Consider the following 6,228-nt stretch of genomic DNA (forward strand, 5'->3'; position numbering starts at 1 on the left):
TGGGAGACAGGCCAATCCTTGCTTACAGATAGCCCCCCAACCTGAAGCAAATACTCACCAGCAACCACACCACAGAAACACTAACCCAGGAACAAATCCCTGTAACAAACCCTGTTGCCTACTCTGTCCCCATAGCTACTCTAGCGACACCATCATAGGACCCAGCCACTCCAGCCACACCATCAGGGGCTCATTTACCTGCACATCTACTAATGTGATATATGCCATCATGTGCCAGCAATGCCCCTCTGCCATGCACATTGGCCAAACCGGATAGTCTCTATGTAAAAGAATAAATTAACACAAATTAGACATAAGGAATGGTAACATACAAAAGCCAGTAGGAGAACACTTCAATCTCCCTGGACATTCTATAACAGATTTAAAAGTAGCTATCCAAATAAATCTGTTAGTCTTTAAGATGCCACCGGACTCCTCGTTACTTTTATTATTGTCACATAGGCCAAAAATAAACAGAGAAAAAATCATCAGTGAGCCAGATCCTCGGCTGCTGTAAATCTCTGAGTTCCACTGAAGTCAATGGGCCAGATCTCCAATTGCTATAAACTGGGGTAGCTCCACTGAACTCAATGGGACTTAAGCATGTGCTTAAAGTTATGCAGTTTCCTGGCTGACATAATTCTAGGTAATCCTGGTTGGGGAGTGGCAGGTATGGTAGCTCCAATTCAATGTGGAGGCCAGTCTTAATCATAGTTATGAGAGACTAGGAGAAGGCTTTTGGTCCATACAGTGCTGCTGACATTTTGGCTTTGCTAAGGTGGCTGCTTAGTATTTATTTCTCTGCCAATAATTTCATTTTATTAGTATGGAGGTGGGAGGTACACCTGCAGTTATGCATTTTTCCAAAAACACATGCTGTACCATTTTCACCATACCTGGAGCATCTAACAGTTATGTCAAACCCCCAGAGGAACCAGATGCTCCATCAGCTTGTCAATTCTAAATCCTTTACATTTTAAAGAACAGGACAGTGAAGGCCTTGGGTCCCAATGTAGCACAGCACGTAAGCGTGTGCATAACTTTGTGCACAGGAGGCTTGATCCCAAGGCCATTGAAGTCAACTAGAAGATTCCCATTGACTTTAGTAGGCTTTGAGTCAGGTCCATGAGTAGTCTCAATAAAATCAATGGGACATGGTTAGGTGCCTTCCTTGACTGCAGCCTCCTTTTTCCTCCTGTGAGTCGAGCCTCTCCTCCCTGTCCCAAGCTCTCTCAGGCTGCATATGTACAAGACATGTGGCCGAACTACTTCCACACTAGGAAATTCAGAATAGTTTGAAATGAAGGGAGGGGAATCCACAAGGACACTATGGGAGCTGCTAAGGCATACAACTAGCCCTGAGTGTGAGTCGTGGCTCTGTGATTCTCTGGCGTAGGCCTCATCATTCAGCCACGTGTTGTGGGTGCCAGCTGCCAACTTGGCCTCTCACCTGCTCACCAGCCAAACCAATTTAAGGGAGCACATTTTTACAGGGGTTTGGGGGAATGACTGGGATTTTCCACTGGTCTCAGATCACTCATGCAACCTGGGGGCAGAGAGAAGATGAGGCCAGACACTGCCTTATTTGGCCATTATAGAAGAGCTTCCTGTCCTACAACAAGTACCCACTCAGCCCTGACCTTTCCCCATCTGTTCCTGGTTCTGCTAACTCTCTCATGTTGCAGAACTGTGGACTGCGGGACAGGAGGAAGTCCCACACTGACCTTCCTCCTCCCACACAGGAGACAAGGACGGAGAAAAGCCCTCTCCAGACGCTACCCTTTTAAACTTGACAGGTCACCGTTTTTCTTTGGGAAAGCTGACAGAGCCATAGCTCTCTCAACGTGTGGGGTCACTGGCATGAGCTCCAGTGTGAGTGTTATTTGGCCAATAGACTCAGATCAATTCAAAAAACAATATTTGCAAAGACCAGTCCAAATCTCTGATCTAACATTCCCTACCTTCTCCCCTCCCTCAGGAAGCCCCTACCCACTTTGAGAAGGTTGGATCTGACTATCTCAGTGCCAACCTCTCACTTTAAAAGGTGTAAATTAGACCCCAGCAAACATGGATCCTACTCCTGATCCGAACATAGCTCAGACCCATCTCTGACCATTCTGGAAATATCATCAGGTCATAAAGAAAGATTTGGAGCACTTAGAAGAGGCCTAGGTGGTCCCCCATGCCCCAAGATTGGATTACTGTCTATCTTACCAAGACAGCCATGTTCCCAGGCCCCGTCACAACATGGCCGCATCCCAACCACATGCCACTGATTCTGTCTTTGTGCTGTTATTTTGGTGAGATTTCTTCCGGTTATGGTTTCTGATCACTTGCAGCTCGGCTCCTGTTTATTGACATCATCGTGGCAGAAAAGATAAGAGGCAAGAAAAGGACACAGAAAAGAAAGTGCTTAAATAGCACTCACCAGTTGCAGTCCGCTCCAGCCCACGGGAGGCAAAAGAGAAGAAACAGGAGAACCAAACATGCAGGAAAGAGCAAAGTGCCTTTTTTCCCCTCTTCTCTCTCCTGCTGAAGAGAAACTGGCCAACTCTATGGCTCGAAGCTTTCTCTCCCACCTTCTTAAAACTTACACTTCACCCCTCCCTGACACTGACTAATCCCAACCCACCACATTCTCATCAAACGAAAGCAGCAATAGGCATCAAAGGGTTGTCTATGCAACCTAGGCCCTTTCTCCAAAGGCACATTACACCCTCCAGTGCCCCCCTAGGTCCCTCACTTATTTGAAATACCCCTGAGGAAAAATTGTCCCTCTGCCTTCTCCCACTATGACACCCCCTTACTCTATCAGTCCCAATGGGTCCCCCATGGGATGACCCCTTTCCATCTGCCACAGTGGTGCCTCTCTTTCACTTTACCTCTCTTCTACCCAACAGGACTGACCTCTGTGGTTTTGCATACCAGCAGTTCTTCTCCAGCAGCTCATCAGACCCCGCTCCTCTGCTCCTTGCTGGCTGCCTCTCTCCCTTGGAGTAACCAGAACTGGGAGTGTCTGACTGAGGCTGAGTGAAGCAGGGGAGTGGGCTGCTGAGATATTGCCAGGCAACAGTACTGGGACACTGGCTGGGATAGCCATCCCCTGGGAGGAGTTTCCACATCAGGGGCTCATGGTGACAGGCGTGCTGGGAGGCATCAGGCATTTCACGCTTTGCATGCCGCCATGCACTCAGAGCCTGATTCACCCCTGCTTTGTTCCCGTTTTATGTCATTGAAATCAGCCCGTCCCGCAGGACAAGATTTTCACAAGTGTATAGTGATTTTGGGTGGCAAACCTGGGCCTGATTTTCAGAAAGTTTCCTAAATCTCTGGGCGCTTTAGAAAATCTTGACCACAATGCACCTTTGCTGTGAACTTTCCCCTTGAACTCAGAATACCCAACAGGCATTTTACTTATGTGGAATGCTACTTTAAAGAATTTCACACGAGACTGCATCGAAACCTCTGCACTCAACCAAGTGGAAGTTCGCTATATGAACAACAGAAGTAGTGACTGATGAAGGCAGCTTGGCTAGCCAATGAACTGCAGTCAGAGAGCTCAGGTATATGGTGAGCTCTGCAATTTGAGCTCTTGAAGAGCACTCAGTAAGACCACAAAACTCATTCAAGTAATACAAAGCTCCCAAATTAGTGTCCTAAATTCTGTCCCATGAGAATGGACTCCCAGCATTTCAGGCTAAATTATAGTGGCATCGAGTGGGTGACCTAGCCGGGGAAAATGAGGCTGCTGGACCAAGAATTGCAGAGGGTTTAGAGAGAGGCTCGGAAGAGGAATCAGGGCTCAAATTTGGCTGGTATGCGGCCGTATGGTAGACTAACACTGCTCTCATGCTGCTATGATGGAGTCATTTGTTTAATAAGTCACTCTTTAGCGGTGATGGTTATGAAGAAAACTTCAACAATCAGAGCTCTGAGAGGTGTGAACTGCTCCAGCCCCCCAGGGAGGGGCCTTGGTAATGATTTCATTCCTCCTGTCAGTGGGGAGAGTGAGGGTCACAGCTTGGCACAATTTATTTTGGGAGATGCCACTACTTATTTTCCTCCCCGTGGGGAAGGAGCCAGCCCCAAGAGCCTAGCAGATGCCATGGGGATAGTCAAGCACCCTCAAGAGGAATCCAAGCTCATGACACCCAGTGGCACAAACAATCACATTTTGAGCATTTGCATTGTCTACTATGAGAGGCGGTTCACATGGTCAAAGCTTGTTTTGTGGGCAGAGCTCAAAATTGGACATTCTTCCCCTCATTTTGATGCTGAGGTGGGGACAAGGACACTGTGCTGAAGTGGGGGCAGAACAATGATCCTCCACCACTCGTAGCCCACAGTTGCAGAACTGCCCTGGGAGAATACAGCATACATCTTTAAAAGAGTTGTAGCTACTGCCAATCCGAAAGTCATTCCACCACCAGACCCTTGATTATTTATGGCTGCTCCTCCATTGGTGTATTGAGGACTGTGCTGGAATTGCAAGCTCTCATTTTAAGGCTACTGCTGCACTACAAGCTAGGGGAGTGTGTGTACACATACATATACTACTCATTGAGCTGGCATGAGTATAAACAGCAGTGTAGCAGTGGTAGCACAGGTAGTGGCTGTGGAGACACTGAGGAGCCATACTGAGTACAAACATGCCTGAAACTGGTGAGTATGTACTCGGCCTGCCTAAGTCATGCTACTGCATCTATACTGCAGTTTATTCTCACACTAGCTCATATGTATGTGAGCAGGGGAAGTACACCCCTTGCTTGTAGTATAGATGTTGCCTTTGAGTGGTGGTGAGGTGGGGAAGGGGGGTTGTGGTTCTGCTTGCAGGCTAGGGACTCTGCAGGGAAGTGTGCAGCTGCGTGGGCCTAGCAGCAATCAGTTCTGCAAACAGACAGCCTAAAGCAAGGTGGCATGAGCTGTGACTCTCTGTTTTAGGGAGCAGCCTGTTTTGTCTCTCTCTGTTTTGGGGTTCTTGTATGTTATCATTCTGCATTCTAAGAAATAAAGTTGCGTTACACTGCAACCTTCCAGCAAAACTATTTGATATTTTTATCTAACTTCTCTCTTTGTATACCGTGAACATAACACTCTACTATACAGACATAAGAACATAAGAAAGGCCATACTGGGTCCGTCAAGCCCAGTATCCTGTCTTCTGACAGTGGCCAATGCCAGGTGACCCAGAGGGAATGAACAGAACAGGTAATCATCAAGTGATCCATCCCCCGGTGCCCATTCCCAGCTTCTGGCAAACAGAGGCTAGGGACACCATCCTTGCCCATCCTGACTAATAGCCATTGATGGTCCTATCCTCCATGAATGTATCTAGTTCTTTTTTGAACCCTGTTATAGTCTTGGCCTTCATAACATCCTCTGGATAATACCTCCAGAGATCTCTGTTCCCAGTACAACCCTGGTCCAAAAACTATAAAAGAACTCTGAATTTAGCATGATAAAGTCTCTGTTTATTAAAAAAATATGTTACAATTGAAAATGACCCAGAGGAGCAGGAATGGCCTGCCAATACAACCAAATACCACTGAGTCAAAGTTGTGTCTGTCCCTCTGAGATATACATACACTATCTAGCCAAAACTATGTTTACTGGAGAAGAATATTTGTCATAAATGTGCGCTGCTCAGAACAGACTAGACAGCTCAAAAAAAAATTGGGTAGAAACTCATAAATGTTCCTCTCCACGGAAATCTTTAGTAAAAGGCGAAAGATTTATACGATCTGAAAAGAAAGACAGCTCAAGGCAGACAGACAAAACAGACTCAACAGTTTCATCCTGCTAATGCTTATTTTGTACCAGTGATGAAAAACAACGCAAAGCAAACCCATTCCTTCTTAAGAACTTGTCTTTTAGCCACATGACCCTCCCATAGCAAGAGTGTAGCTAGCAGTGTGAAATTTATACACTGGTGCCATCCCCAGCTTCAGCATGCTCAGAATCTGCCAGGTAACCAGTGATTACATACACTGATTATTGCCAGGGTGCAGTTAGATGGTGCTCCAGGCAGTTATTAGCAATCTCATTTATTACAGGTTTCAGAGTGGCAGCTATGTTAGCTGTTTTGCTGTATCAGCAAAAAAACCCCAAGGAGTCCTTGTGGCCTTAGAGACTAACAAATTTATTTGAGCATAAGCTTTTGTGTGCTTGAACCCACTTCATCGGATGCGTGCAGTGGAAAATACAGTAGGAAGATATATATACACAGAG

The 6,228-nt window shown here is 46.5% G+C and overlaps 1 non-coding gene across 1 annotated transcript; it reads right to left on the bottom strand.

Moving 5' to 3' along the window:
- Window positions 1-5,645: 5,645 nt before the first annotated feature.
- Window positions 5,646-5,761, bottom strand: LOC119860843. Its single transcript, XR_005294659.1, has one exon. It is a non-coding gene; the product is annotated as a U5 spliceosomal RNA (small nuclear RNA).
- Window positions 5,762-6,228: the final 467 nt, after the last annotated feature.

The sequence above is a fragment of the Dermochelys coriacea genome, chromosome 8 (assembly GCF_009764565.3).
Source record: "Dermochelys coriacea isolate rDerCor1 chromosome 8, rDerCor1.pri.v4, whole genome shotgun sequence".
NCBI classification, from domain to species: Eukaryota; Metazoa; Chordata; order Testudines; family Dermochelyidae; genus Dermochelys; species Dermochelys coriacea.